This window comes from Ranitomeya imitator, chromosome 4 (genome assembly GCF_032444005.1).
Source record: "Ranitomeya imitator isolate aRanImi1 chromosome 4, aRanImi1.pri, whole genome shotgun sequence".
Taxonomy (NCBI): Eukaryota; Metazoa; Chordata; class Amphibia; order Anura; family Dendrobatidae; genus Ranitomeya; species Ranitomeya imitator.
The window spans coordinates 663,695,549-663,711,899 of record NC_091285.1 but is presented as its reverse complement, the minus strand read 5'-3'; positions in this window follow the sequence as shown (position 1 = coordinate 663,711,899).

Genomic DNA, 16,351 nt, shown 5'->3' with positions numbered 1-16,351 from the left:
CAGCGATGTGTTCGCTGGTAACCAGGGTAAACATCGGGTTACTAAGCGCAGGGCCACGCTTAGTAACCCGATGTTTACCCTGGTTACCAGTGTAAAAGAAAAAAAAAAAAAAAACCTTCATGCTTACCTTACGATGTCTGTCCTCGGCGCTGTGCTTTCCTGCACTCACTGTGAGCACAGCGGGCGGAAAGCAGAGCGTTGACTTCACTGCTCTGCTTTCCGGCCGCTGTGCTCACAGCCATAGCAGAGAAGCAGAGCGCCGGGGACAGACAGCGGTAGGTAAGTATGAAGCGTTTGTTTTTTTTACATTTAGGATGGTAACCATGGTAAACATCGGGTTACTAAGCACGGCCCTGCGCTTAGTAACCCGATGTTTACCCTGGTTACCCGGGGACTTCGGGATCGTTGGTCGCTGGAGAGCTGTCTGTGTGACAGCTCTCCAGCGACCAAACAGCAACGCTGCAGCGATCCGGATCGTTGTCGGTACCGCTGCAGCATCACTCAGTGTGACGGTACCTTTAGTAAATACATCAAAAATCAACATTAACCAATATGGCATTGACAAATGCACATGCAACCAACAAGACGCACACAAACATACCTGCAAGCAGAGTCATAACGCAAGCATAACACATGAACAGGCGTAATATTGACAAAGGCATAATAAGGTGCAGGCACATGAACACATACATACAAAAGCACACAGCAGTACAAAAATACACACACACACACACACACACACACACACACGGCCATCAGTCCTCCGGCTGGAGCTTGATGTCTTCACAGTGGCAGGCCTCAGGGTGCATCTGGACTGTAGCAGTGCACTGGCTGTTGCAGGACGACGGCAGGCCTCAGGTTGGATTCAGGTTTTAAAAGCCCTTGCTGTAGTCAGTACGGCATACACAAATGCGCACACACACACACACACACACACACACACACACACACACAAAAATGGCAATATACTCACACTGTTGGAGTGTGTCTGGTCCTTGCTGCCAGGCTGGGGTCTTGGTGTCCGGCTGGGGTCTTGGTGTCCGGCTGGGGTCTTGCTGCCAGGCTGGGGTCTTGCTGCCAGGCTGGGGTCTTGGTGTCCGGCTGGGCTCTTGGTGTCCAGGCTGGGGTCTTGCTGCCAGGCTGGGGTCTTGGTGTCCGGCTGGGCTCTTGGTGTCCAGGCTGGGGTCTTGGTGTCCGGCTGGCTGGAGGCTTCTTCTTGTCTCTGGGTCTTGCTGGCATATGTGGGGGTTGAAGGCCCAGACCAGGTTTATATAGATTTCGGGATGTCTGGCCATTTAGATAAAAAATCCTGTTTCTGAGCATGCTCAATAGAAAAAAACGTATTGCAGCGCTGCATTGCGTCGTACGACGTGTCTCGACGCATCCGTCGCTCATAGACTTTCATTCTAGCAAAAGACGCATGCCGACGGATGCGCCGAGACACGTTTTATTGTCGGAGCCAAAAAACGTTACAATCTACGTTTTTCCAGACGACGTGTCGCCTCTTTTCGATGCATCCGTCGAAAGACGTATACCGACGAATGCCAATTCGTCGCAATGCGTCGCCAATACAAGTCTATGGGGAAAAAACGCATGCAGCAAAATATTTTGCTGCGTGCGTTTTTTCGGCAAAACGACACATTTTAACGTATTGCAGTTAACGCTAGTGTGAAAGTAGCTTAACATGAAGTACAATATGTCACGAAAAAACAATCTCAGAATCAGCGGGATCCGTTGAAGCGTTCCAGAGTTATAACCTCATAAAGTGACAGTGGTCAGAATTGCAAAAATTGGCCTGGTCATTAAGTACCAAATTGGCTCTGTCACTAAGGGGTTAAGGCTCTTAATGAGACTAATACAATATAGAGACTCCTTTTTAAATCCAGCCAATTGGCTTAGCGGCCTAGCGGGATGGATTATTTTTGGTATTTTACAGACTTGTATGCAAATTTTGTTGCTTTGCTTATTGTTTCATGTAGCCGTAAAAGCGCTAATGTATATATTACCTAAGCTATGGAATAATGTAGGTGTAGAAAAAAATCTAAGGCTAAGCCTTCTGTAGTGTATCATAGGCCCCGTGTAGCCACTGCTGACGGGGGAGGTGAGTGTCCACACTGAGGGTGGATGGGCGAAGCAGGTAGGAAGTCCCCTTGTGGGTACTAGACCCATGAGACAGTAGCTCCTTTGTGGACATCAGCTGACCCCGTAGCAGAGGTTATACCATTTACAAAAGGGGGAAATTGATATAGAAGGGTTAATAGTTTGTCTTTAAGTGCCTTTTGCCTTTAATTGGTAGAATTACTAGAATCTGTTTACGCAGTAGTCTGATGGTCTCCTTTCAAGGAGACCATACTTCTTATCAATGTATGTTCTTAATAGTCAGTCACAACATGCTCTGGGTACGTTAGAAAATAAAGGTCAGTATGACCCTGGGTGATGGTGGGGGCTACATGAATTGCATTGAGAATTACATTTGTTGTAAATGGTATAAAATATTGCCTCTTGCTGCATTACATCAGATAAAAGTGACTTGCTCACAGGATATGTGTGAGGTGTCTTTTTGTCTCCAAGCGCGCTTGTAAAATGACGGGCGTAACTCCACAATTTGGTCTCACTGGTGATCTGTCAGCTGACATTGGTCAGAACGAAAACAGCTACAACACAATCCGTCGTTTTGGACAAAAAACGGATCCTCCAAATGAGCCCGCAGGATGCGTTTTTTTGCCCATAGACTTGTATTGCCGACGGATCGTGACGGATGGCCACACGTCACGTCCATCGTGCACTGGATCAGTTGTGTTTTGGCGGACCATCGGCACAAAAAACGTTTAATGTAACTTTTTTTGTACGTCGCGTCCGCCATTTCTGACCGCACATGCGTGGCCGTAACTCCGCCCCCTCCTCCCCAGGACATAGATTGGGCAGCGGATGCGTTGAAAAACTACATCCGCTGCCCACGTTGTGCACAATTTTCACAACATGCGTCGGTATGTCGGGCCGACGCATTGCGACGGCCCCGTACCGACTTAAGTGTGAAAGAACCCTAACCCTAAATTTAGCCCCAACCCTAACCCTAAATTAATCCCTAACCCTAACCCTAGCCCTAGCCCTAACCCTAGCCCTAACCCTAGCCCTAGCCCTAGCCCTAACCCTAGCCCTAACCCTAGCCCTAACCCTAGCCCTAACCCTAACCCTAACCCTAATTTTAGCCCCAACTGCTGTTCTCCTGCCGGTCGGCAGATGGAGAAAGATGGCGGGCGCACTGCGCATGCGCCCGCCATTTTCTTTTGCCGGCGGCCAGGAGGAGCAGCAGGAGGACCCAGGGACACAGGTGAGTATGATAGGGTCCCTGAATCCCCCTATTTCTCTGTCCTCAGATGGGCGATCACATCAGAGGACAGAGAATTACACTTTGATTTTTTTTTTTTTTTTTTGCGGTCGCCGGTAAACAGTTAATTACCGGCGATCGCAAAACAGGGGTTGGTAAAACCGACCCCGGTCATGTTCTTTGGGGTCTCGGCTACCCCCGACAGCCGAGACCCCAAAGATTCTCCTGGTGCCGGCCGGCGGGCGCACTGCGCATGCGCCCACCATTTTGAAGATGGCGGCGCCCAGCGGGAACCACGAGGAGCACCGGGGGAGATAGCCTCCCGATACTCACCTATCTGGGACCCCCTTTCTCTGTCCTCTGATGTGCGATCACATCGGAGGACAGAGAAATTAAAAAGAAATCGCGTTGTTTTTTTTTTGCGATCGCCGGTAAACGGTTAATTATCGGCGATCGCAAATGCGGGGTCGGTACAAAACCCCCCCGAATCATGTTCTCTGGGGTCTTGGCTACCCCTGGCAGCCGAGACCCCGGAGAAAATCCGACTCTGGGGGGTGCTATTCACTTTTTCCACAGCTCTGCTTTAAGTACCCTTCGCGGTCGCCGTTAAAAGGCGTATCGGCGTCGCTAAGGGGTTAAAATAAAAAATATCGCTATACTCACCCTCTGGCGCACCCTGGTACTAACCGGCAGCCTTTCTTCCTTCGAATCAGCACTTGCAGGACCTTGCGGTGACGTCGCGGCTTGTGATTGGTCGCGCGACCGTCCATGTGACCGCTCGCGCGACCAATCACAAGCTGCGACGTCACCGCAAGGTCCTGCAAGCGCTGATTCTTAGGAAGGAAGGCTGCCGGAAAGAAGCAGGGCGTGTCCGAGGGTGAGTATATACCTAATAGGAATATACTCACCCTCGGACGCGCCCTGCTTCTTTCCGGCAGCCTTCCTTCCTAAGAATCAGCGCTTGCAGGACCTTGCGGTGACGTCGCGGCTTGTGATTGGTCGCGCGAGCGGTCACATGGGCGGTCGCGCGACCAATCACAAGCCGCGACATCACCGCGACGTCACCGCAAGGTCCTACAAGCGCTGATTCGAAGGAAGGAAGGTTCCCGGTTAGTACCAGGGCGCGTCCGAGGGTGAGTATAGCGATATTTTTTATTTTAATTCTTTATTTTACACTTAAATATGGATCGCAGGGCCTGAAGGAGAGTTTCCTCTCCTTCAGACCCTGGGAACCATTGGAAACCCAATGCACTGCATTTGGTTTCGAGTTTCGGCCGACCCCGACCCCGACTTTTTTATAGGATCGGCCGATTTCACTCGACCCGACTTTTGAAAAAGTCGGGTTTCGTGAAACCCGACCCGATCCTATAAAAGTAAAAGTCGCTCAACCCTACTGGTTAGGTATGAAAATAGTTAAGAATGAGTGTTAATATGATGTGCCTTATTAGTAAGTTAGAGAGAGTGCTTGTAAAATTTAAAAACAATGGTTCATGGACAGTGAATGGACAGTACTTCTCTTGTATATAGTTAGCACTTGCTGTGCTGTTTGTTGGTTTTACACTGTACAATTGACAAAAGAATAAAAACTGTCTGGTGTGGCTAAAAAGTGGTCCAACACGGTGGCCAGTTGTGCCCTGTAGCCACACCCAGAGCCAACGTTAGGGGTTTGAGATGAGTTCCCTCATAATACACTGAGAACGGTGAGAAGGACACCCCGGTTCGGAATCTCACTGAAACCTGTTGAACTTAATTGAGAACGTTTTTATTTAGATTAATGCTATGTTTTACATACCTGGTATTCATATGCAACGTTCAAGTGAAAAAGTACCTCCCATAAAAGGAAGAAAGAGTTATTTGTTTAACTGTTTTTACCAGTTGAAATGCATTTCAGAAAATTATTTGCGTGTTTTAATATTTGTTCATCTGTTCCAGCCCACGGACGTGCTGCATTTAACAGGGGGATATGCCCCAGACTAGTGGAGAGACTGTAGGACTCAGCTAGCAAACCGGAGGCTGTGGTGTCTTTATGTGTCACAGCCAAATCTACACACATTCGCTAAAAAGGCAGCAACATAGGGTCAAGGGGACCAGTAGATGTCACCCGACAGGACCTGAGGCGTGAAGACTGCACAAAGAACTGTCTGACCCGGTTCCTAATACCCCACGGCCCAGGTGGGCGTCGCAAGAATGTCAGTGTACTATCTGCAGATGGACTGCCTGATTGAGAGGTTCAACAAGACCTTGAAATCCATGATTTAGGATAGTTTCACATTTACGGTAGAATCCACAGCATTTATGCCGCAACCTGAAACGAACGATAAACCGCACGGAAACGCTTGCAAATGCAGCATTTTTTAGATGCATAACCTAACGCATACGGTTAAAAACAACGCAACGTTTACATGCTTTTTCATGCGTTTTGCATGCGTTTGCGTTTTCTATGCTCATGGTGGAAAATTTTACAGGAGAAAAATCTAGATTAACAGACACCACCATTGAGACAACAGTGGGCGTGTGTTATGGGATATCTTTATAAAGACCCTTGGTCAGCTGAAATCTTCACAGTTTGGTACTGTATTCTGTGTCACGATGGATCTTTGCATGGAGAGCTTTTATTTCAACCTGGATTTAAGTATGAAGCTGTTTCTTGCCTATGCGTTTGCTTGGGAGCAACAAAGAAATCGAGAAAGACAGAGAAGAATACGGCATCATCGTTATTGGAGACACCCCATTATTGAACTCTGGGAGAGCCGTGGAGCTTACCACATGCTATATGGCGAGCTTAATGCCAATCCGGACAAATTCCCGGAATTTAGCACGATGTCTCAAGAGACTTTTCAGGATTTGCTTGGTTGTGTCCAAGGAGACATTCGGAGACAGGACACCCAGCTCCGTAGAGCGATTCCTGCAGAGGAACATCTCCTGGTCACATTAAGGTACGTAATAATTCTAAACAAATGCCTGTCATAATTATTATTGTTCTGCCATGTATTATTTGTATTTTCCTTTATGTGTTTAGCAAAACCCCACCATAAATATAAATGTTCGTAATTTTTTTTTTTCTTTCAGATTCCTGGCTACCGGAAAGAGCTTATCATCGCTCCACTTTCAGTACCGGCTTGGAATTTCCACATTGTCTGGAATAGTAGCGGACACCTGCCGGGCTTTGTGGAATGTTCTCCAGGATGAATTTATCCCCCTACCCACCGCGGACATGTGAATGGAAATTGCCGACAAATTCTGGAGAGTGTGTAATTTGCCAAACTGTTCGGGAGCAGTCGACGGAAAGCACATACGGATTACCAAACCCACCAGATCTGGATCGGAGTACTTTAACTACAAGAAATATTTTTATGTAGTGCTCATGGCAATAGCAGATGCGGACTGTCATTTTATCGCCATGGACATTGGAGCTTTTGGCCGTGGCAATGACTCCCAGACTTTCAAGAACTCGGATATGGGCCAACGTTTGTATGGCAAAAATTTTAATTTTCCCCTGCCATGACCTCTCTCCAACACTCAAGGCCTACCGATGCCATAAGTTATGCATGGGGATGAGGCCTTTCAGATGTGTGAAAATATACAGAAGCCTTATTCCAGTCGGGACTTGAACCACACTAAAAAGAATTTATAACTACAGACTGACCAGGACCTGAAGAAGAGTTGAGTGTAGCTTTGGGATTCTTGTCTCAAAATGGTGCATTCTTGGGACAGCCATTATTCTAAAAATGGAGACAGTCGATGAGGTTATCCAAGCCTGTGTGGTTCTCCACAATTACATAATGGCTAAGGAGCGATCCAACATTGAACTGGATGAACCAGTTGCAAACCCATTGCCAGAATACCAGCATCACCCTCTGCGGTCAACTATTGAAGTTGCCCATATGCGGAACCAATTTGCTGCCTATTTTGTTTATGACATCGGGCGTGTGGCATGGCAAGTTAATAATGTGTAAAATGTGCTGTTGGGTATGGGTCTGTACCAGTTATGTTTTAAATGTTACTAATATTTGTTGTTAATAAACAAGGTGTTTTGATACCTGTACCGAGTCTCCTATGTCTTTCCTCTAAAAACCACCTATGATGTTAGTGGTATTGTAGTTGACGTCATTACATCCTGAATCTCTTCTGCATTTTATCTATTGAACGCAGACAGAGGAGAAGATGGAAGTATAATACAAAGCAGATCTATACTCACCAGGTCTTGTGTCAGAAATAATGACTTCATGATGCACAAAATCCAGCCTCATGAATTCACTATTTATGTCACCTGTCCAGGTGAGTATAGATATGCCTTGTATGACCTCCATCGTCTCTTCAGTTTGTGCGAAATAGTTTATGTAGACTGAAGAGAAAATGGAGGTTATACAAGGCAGTTCTATGCTCACCAGGTCAGGTGTCATAAATAATGAGTTCAAAATGCTGGGTTTTGTGCATCATGAACTCACTATTTCTGACACATGACCTGTTGAGTATAGATCTGCCTTGTATTACCTCCATTATCTCTTCAGTCTGCATCACATACATTAAGCAGACCGAGGAGATTATGGAGAAAATACAAGTAACATTAGTTTTTGACAACTCATAGCTCCATACAAAATACGATAAGCAAAGCTGCAGTGTTCTACTTGTCTAACTCCTGGAGCTATGAGGTGGCACAAACACTGTGAAGGAAACCCAGGTTCCTCCCACGTCACCAATCCATGATGTCACTACACAGGCACAGCTCTCCGGCGCCCCCTTTGTCTCTCAGGTCAATAAGGGAACTGCACCTAGAGCTAATGGCCGCCGGGGAGACTGCCCTGTTACCCACACTGGGTATTCTAAGATTCGCAATCAGAGTAAAAGGATCAGCCCAAAATTAATTTAGGATTTAATTGCCTTAAGGGCGCACTAGGTAATTACAAGTAATATACAGACAAAATATATCAAGAATTACAGTCAGAGTAAAATAAAACAATCACGGGGGGCGTGTCCAGCTTCTGGAGAAGAAGGACACATGGTGGAGATCTCCTCCAACAAAAAGGAGACATAGGTTTTTCCCCATCCTTATTCAAGACGCAGACCACCAGATATCCTCCAAAAATATACCTGGATCAAGGGGGACCCTCGTCTTGTGGCTCCTCGCGACGAGGAGTCGGCACACCGGACCCTCAGGCGCGAGGCGGCCCTGCAGCACAGCCGCGTCAGAAACAGGCCGGCACAGTGAGGACACCTCAGGCCCTGCAGAAAACACAGAGCGGACCGGCAAGTGGTGCACAGAAGGAACACGGCGGCAGAGAGACGACCGCGGGCCCTCCACCGAGCTAAAGGGGTGGTGAGGGAGAGGTGAGAGTGGCCTTCCCACCCTTGGATCTCCCATAGCATCCGAGCGGAGTGTGCCGCGGACGTGCCCTGCCAGAGCTCCTGCAGAGAAGGCTCCAGGGAGTGCGCGGTCCGTGCCCCAGTGAGGTGGAGAGAGACCGAGGTAGGACTGGTATAAGTGGGACAGGGGGCCCCTGAAGCACCCGCCATTGTGTCTCTCGCACCGGTTGTTTTCCCGCCATTGGGAGGTGGACGCCATCTTGGGGACAAACCCTTTCATAAAGAAGCACCCTCATGACATGGGTATATCTGAGGCTCTTGGTACGCCTGTTTATTGACTTGCCCTTCATTTTTTTTTTTTTTGCTGAAGAAGTGGTGCAGTCACTCTGCCATTGTCTCACACAAGGTCATTACTGTGCCTTTATTATAATAATACTGGAAAACAATTTATCAGCATATCATCTAATAGGCTTGCATTTTCCAAACCTAGATCCCTGGCGACACCTAGTGCTGGGACTGATAATAACAGCTAGAGGTTCTCCCTTTCCTTGCCTGAGGCACTGTACATGCTCCCCTCAACTCTAAGAACATAAACACATGCACCTCGGAGGGGGCTTGCTGATGGGGGGCCGCGACTAATGTGGTGCTTACTGCACCCCCATGTTCCCCTAAATATCTTCATGGGCAATTAATAGCAGCAGCAGACATTTATGGGTAAAACTAAAAAGACTTCTGGACAACCCACAAGCTTACATAAGGAGCCTCTCCTGGAGGACATGAAACGGTTTCTAAACAAGCCACTCCAAACAAGGAACACAAGATCAACAATATCGCAAGCCTCGCATAAAAATAGCTCCTCTTCAAAAGAGCCACAGACTTCACATGTCTCTCCTATAAAATCAACAGACATCAGTAAAGGAGATAAAGATTTGCCTGAAGACACGAATATAGCTGAACTAAGCAAATATATTAAAGCTCTCCCAACAAAAACAGACTTAGAGGGCTTTGCATGCAGGCTTGAGAATGCGTACAAAAAGGAGATACATAACCTGCAGATGGAATTCACATCGCGTATAGAGGACGTGGAAAAGACGCAAGAAGATATCTCACAAGAACTTCAGGCACACAGAGAAATCTTAATGGATCATACTATGAAACTGCAGGAAATGTCATCTGGTCTTGAGGACTTGGAAAACCGCAACAGGCGTAACAATATCCGTATACGAGGCCTCTCAGAATCCATCAGTCCTCAGGATTTAGACCACACAGTTCAGAGAATATTTCTGGACATTCTTGGCGATTGTGAGGACAACACCATTGAGTTTGACAGGATCCATAGATCTCTTGGTCCTAAACCCACGTGTGATTCACGCCCCAGAGATGTCATCTGTAGGGTGCATTATTTCAGAATTAAGGAAGCCATCATGATGGCCTCTAGGAAAAAGGGACCTCTCTGGTTTGAAGGCCAACCGATTCTGCTCCTGTCAGACCTATCCAGACGTACCCTATTTTTGCGCAAAGCCTTGAAACCCCTGTTGGCGGTTCTCAAAGAGAGAGATATCCCCTATAGATGGGGGTTCCCATTCCAACTAAGAGCATTCAAAGGCGGCAAAAGCGCATATTTTCGTCGGATTGGGGACCTGGCTAACTTCCTAGGAACATTTGAACTTCCGCTAATAGATCTTCCAGAATGGCCTTTAACCCCAACACTTCCAGATGCTCCTCCAAGGTGGCTTAAGGTCCCTCATTCTAAGAAACGGCACACCAACGAGGGCCCTTCTGACCCCCCATGAAGTCTTTTCCTTTTATCTCTATTTCTCTCTAGCTTCAACTAGTTTCTGTTTATTACTGCAATATGTTTAGATGCTCTGCTGCAGCTAAGTAGGTCCCATGTCAACCTATTGTTAATCGGCCGAATCTCCTGGTTGGGCTGACAGACTTATTGTACTGTAGGTTTGCCATGGGGGTTTGGTCCTAAATTCTGAACATTTGAGCATATGGCGCCGCGCATGTCATTACTGCTTTTAGTTTTCTGTTAATATGCGAGGCACCTTGACCCTGCAAGGGATATTATTCTGTTTTGTTTCGACATTACATGTTTGTAAGTTCTTGTTCATGGGACCTATCAAGTCCACGGGGAAGTGGTTGGGTCAATGCTCTCCTCGGCTTCCTTTCTCCGTTTAGGTGCACGGGTGGGGGAAGGGGAGGGAATTTTCTCTTCTCCTCTCTTTTGCCCCAGCCACACATATGCAAGGTCAGATTTGGTGCGTCAACCTTAACGCACCTCTTTTTATGTTCTTCGTGTTCTACTACTTTTTCTTTACCCTGCCTTTCTTCCCTCTTCCCCATTGTTCTCTCCCTATCACACTTGGTTGTCCTGTGTTTCAACGGACGGGGCGCATGATGCTACGAGATACTGTTAAAATTTTAGATAATGGATGAAATTAAATTTTGCTCCTTTAACGTAAAGGGGCTAAATATCCCAGAAAAATGAAGGCGAGTCTTGTATGATGGTCACAAACAACGGGTCTCTGTGTTACTGCTCCAAGAGACACATTTCAAAACTGGAGTAGTGCCACACTGTATCACAAAAAATTATCCCAAATGGTATCATAGCCCAAGTCCATATTCTAAATCAAAAGGTGTCTCAATAGCTTTCCACAAATCCTTTATGCCTGAGATCCTGGATTCTTTAATCGACAAAAATGGTAAATTTTGGTACTTATCACATGGGCAACACATAAACTTGTAATAGCTAACGTATATTTCCCAAACCAAGGGCAACAGAACTTTGGAGCTGATTGCAAAACGCGTCTCGAGGAGTTTGCTGGTTCCTCTCCTGTGATACTTGGAGGCGACTTTATTATTCCAATGAACCCTGCGGTGGATGTCTCTTCGGGTAAGTCTTCCTATTCTTCATCTTCTATTAATAAAATAAAATCCCAGTTGCGCAGTTTGAGACTGGTAGACATCTGGAGGGTTCTTAATCCTACAACCAAGGACTATAGCTTCTTCTCAAAAATACATCATACTTATAGAATAGACTATTTTTTCGTTTCACATAAGCTGCTTGATTTACAGGTAAAGGCAGACGTGGGGTCGATACTATGGTCAGATCATGCACCTATTTACTTATCATGCTCACTTCATACCGCCTTGAGACCAGGTTTCTCCTGGCATCTGAATGAAAATCTGCTTCAGGATCCCATATGTAAATCCGAGATTGAACAGACAATCGCGGATTTCTTGACTGACCACGAGGAGGACACCACGTCTCCCACTGTGAAATGGGAAGCTTTGAAAAGCGTAGTGAGAGGTGTTCTTATCTCCCATGGTGCTCGGTTGAAAAAAGAAAGAGCAGCGGAAATAATTAACTTAACAGAGCAAATCAAATCAACTAGAAAACCAACATAAACGAGATCTTGAGGCCAGAACATTTGCTCGGCTCTCATCAGTCAGGCAGAAATTGTTGACTATTATAGATCAAAAATCCAAATATCTTAGGGAGAGACTCAGGAGCTGCTTCTACCAACTCGGCAATAAGAGTGGTAAACTCCTAGCCAGAACTCTTAACCAACGCAATCCTAATACCTACATTCCTTTTATTAAAAACAAAGAAGGGAAAAAAGTGTTCAATACTAGAGATATTCTTTCCAACTTCAGCGAATATTACAAATCTCCATATAATATAGCAGGACACTATAAAGATGCACCACTACAATCTCTCCGTAATAAAATTAAATCATACTTACAGGAACACAAATTACCCATACTGCCTGAGGACGACCTAGTTGATCTTGAAAGGGAATTCTCAACGGAAGAGGTTTCTGAAACCATTAGCGCCTTAAAACAAGGAAAGAGCCCGGGCGCTGATGGGTTCTCAGCAGGCTTCTACAAGTCGTTCAACACACTGCTTAGTCCAATATTCCTGAAAGCTTGTAACTCTGTCTCTCTTGGAGGTTCTTTCCCTACACAGGCACTTACCGCCCACATCACGGTGCTTCCCAAACCTGGTTAAGACCTTTCTACGTGTAATAATTACCGCCCGATTTCTTTGATAAACTTAGATATTAAAATTTATGCAAAAATGTTAGCAAACAGATTATGCCCCCTCTTACCAAAACTAATAAATCAGGACCAGGTAGGCTTTGTCCCAGGACGGGAGGCGAGAGACAACACAATCCGAACTATCTCTCTACTTGACAGAGCGGGCAGAGAGGGGGATCCCCTCTGCATCATGTCAATCGATGCTGAAAAAGCTTTTGACCGGGTTCATTGGGAATTTATGTTTCAGACCCGAGAGGAAATTGGCTTAAAGGAAAATATGTTGCGTAGGATCTCCGCTTTATATACCTCTCCTAATGCCAAGGTCAAGGTCAACGGCGCACTTTCAAATGTGTTCCTGGTCAGAAATGGTACAAGGCAGGGGTGCCCACTCTCTCCCCTCTTATATATATTAACAATGGAGTGTTTGGCTATGGCATTAAGAAATAACCCCTCAATTAAAGGTGTAAAATTACGTTCTGAAGAACATAAGTTAGCACTTTTTGCAGATGACATCCTTCTATACATCACATCTCCATCTACGAGGCTACCAAACATTATTTCGGAACTGCACAAATTTGGCCTCCTAAGTAATTTTTAAATAAACTCCCACAAATCCAAAATCTTAAACATTTCATTAAGGGGATGGGGCCAGGTGTCTACATACCCTTCCTCACACGAAACATAAATAAAAATAGAAACAAAGACCTTCAGATCACAACCCTCCCGAGCCCTTTGACCCCAATCTATGATAACCCTGCCTTCCCTGCTGGGCTAAATAGAGAGATGTATCTAAATAAGAGAAAAGATTCCAAACCCATTCTCCATGATTATTTAAAAGAAACCGGGATGAAGTCCCTTCAGAAACTATGTCCAGAGGAGGAAACACCCTCTGCTGATTGGTTTTTCTATGAACAACTAAAGAGTTTTACTCACGCGACTTCTACACAAGCCAATATCGGCAGGCCGCTAACTCCTTTTGAGATGCTTTGCACATTAACAAACCCTCCGGACCATACCGTTTCACTGCTATATAAAATCTTCCAGGGACAGAGGGCTCCGATGCGGGGTTCGCCATTGTTCTTCTCAAAATGGGAGGGCGATCTGGGAAGGCCCTTATCGCCCTAAGACAGAGAAAAAATTCTTCTCTTCACATTTAGATCGTAATTATGCGTGGTATCACAGGAGAGGAGCTATAAGATTCTAACAAGATGGTACAGATGTCCCTCTATGGTGCATGCGGTGTTCCCCATCCCTCCTGACACCTGTTGGAGATGCTTAAAAGAGATAGGCTCTTATATGCATATTTGGTGGGATTGCCTCCCCCATAAATGACTTGTGGTTGGCCGTCTTTGAGCTTCATAACAAGATGTCTATCACACAGATCCAACCCTCAGCAAGCCTAGCGCTATTGTCCCTATGTGACCTGTCGATCTCTCGGTTTAAGAGGGGCATCCTCAGACACTTTCTTACTGCAGTTAGGAACCTAATCCCACGCTTCTGGAATCAAGAAAAATTTCCTTCACGGGATGAGTTCGTGGCAGAACTCAATGACATTTATAGAATGGAGCAGTTGATAAATCAGTCTCCAGGCAATGTAGACCAAACTTACAATACATGGGCCCTCCCTGGATTGCTTTCAGGGAAACCCCTGATCTAGATCTCTGGATCTCTAGAACCTGACGCACTACGTAGCTCGCCCTCGTTTATTACTGAACCATCTTTCAGTCCGCGCCCTGGCTGCTGGAGCGGGATGACGGCCACACTTCTTTCCAGCATATCCCACTCCCCCACCCATTCCTCTCCTCTACTCTCTATCCCCCTTCCTCTCCTCTTCTTATCGCACTTTCTTTGTCTTCACCTTATTTAGTTAGAATGAACATTGTGATTCTCCAACAATCATAAAGAGACTTAGTAATGGTTATCAACTATTCCTGTTCTTCTTTATTGTTAATACTTTATAATACCAATATAACCAGTAGTATTATATACCAGAATGTTAAATTGCAAGATTTATGGTGATGTCACAATTTCACAACATATTACTTCATTAACTTGTAACTCTGCCTAGTATCCTGCTGATTTACTTGACTGCACCGTTTACATTTATGTTTTTTGCTTTGATCAATAAACCTGATTTATACAATAAACACAGCGATGTCACAGTACAGAGATAATAAACACAGTGATGTCACAGTACAGAGATAATAAACACAGTGATGTCACAGAACAGGGATAATAAACACAGTGATGTCACAGTACAGAGATAATAAACACAGTGATGTCACAGAACAGGGATAATAAACACAGTGATGTCACAGTACAGGGATAATAAACACAGTGATGTCACAGTACAGAGATAATAAACACAGTGATGTCACAGTACAGGGATAATAAACACAGTGATGTCACAGTACAGGGATAATAAACACAGTGATGTCACAGTACAGGGATAATAAACACAGTGATGTCACAGTACAGAGATAATAAACACAGTGATGTCACAGTACAGGGATAATAAACACAGTGATGTCACAGTACAGGGATAATAAACACAGTGATGTCACAGTACAGGGATAATACACACAGTGATGTTACAGTACAGAGATAATAAACACAGTGATGTCACAGTACAGGGATAATACACACAGCGATGTCACAGTACAGGGATAATAAACACAGTGATGTCACAGTACAGGGATAATACACACAGCGATGTCACAGTACAGAGATAATAAACACAGTGATGTCACAGTACAGGGATAATACACACAGTGATGTCACAGTACAGGGATAATAAACAGTGATGTCACAGTACAGGGATAATAAACAGTGATGTCACAGTACAGAGATAATACACACAGTGATGTCACAGTACAGGGATAATAAACAGTGATGTCACAGTACAGAGATAATACACACAGTGATGTTACAGTACAGAGATAATAAACACAGTGATGTCACAGAACAGGGATAATACACACAGTGATGTCACAGTACAGGGATAATAAACACAGTGATGTCACAGTACAGGGATAATACACACAGCGATGTCACAGTACAGAGATAATAAACACAGTGATGTCACAGTACAGGGATAATAAACACAGTGATGTCACAGTACAGGGATAATACACACAGCGATGTCACAGTACAGGGATAATACACACAGCGATGTCACAGTACAGAGATAATAAACACAGCGATGTCACAGTACAGGGATAATAAACACAGTGATATCACAGTACAGGGATAATACACACAGTGATATCACAGTACAGGGATAATACACACAGCGATGTCACAGTACAGAGATAATAAACACAGCGATGTCACAGTACAGGGATAATAAACACAGCGATGTCACAGTACAGAGATAATAAACACAGTGATGTCACAGTACAGGGATAATACACACAGCAATGTCACAGTACAGAGATAATAAACACAGCGATGTCACAGTACAGGGATAATAAACACAGTGATGTCACAGTACAGGGACAATAAACACAGTGATGTCACAGTACAGAGATAATAAACACAGTGATGTCACAGTACAGAGATAATAAACACAGTGATGTCACAGTACAGAGATAATAAACACAGCGATGTCACAGTACAGAGATAATAAACACAGTGATGTCACAGTACAGGGACAATAAACACAGTGATGTC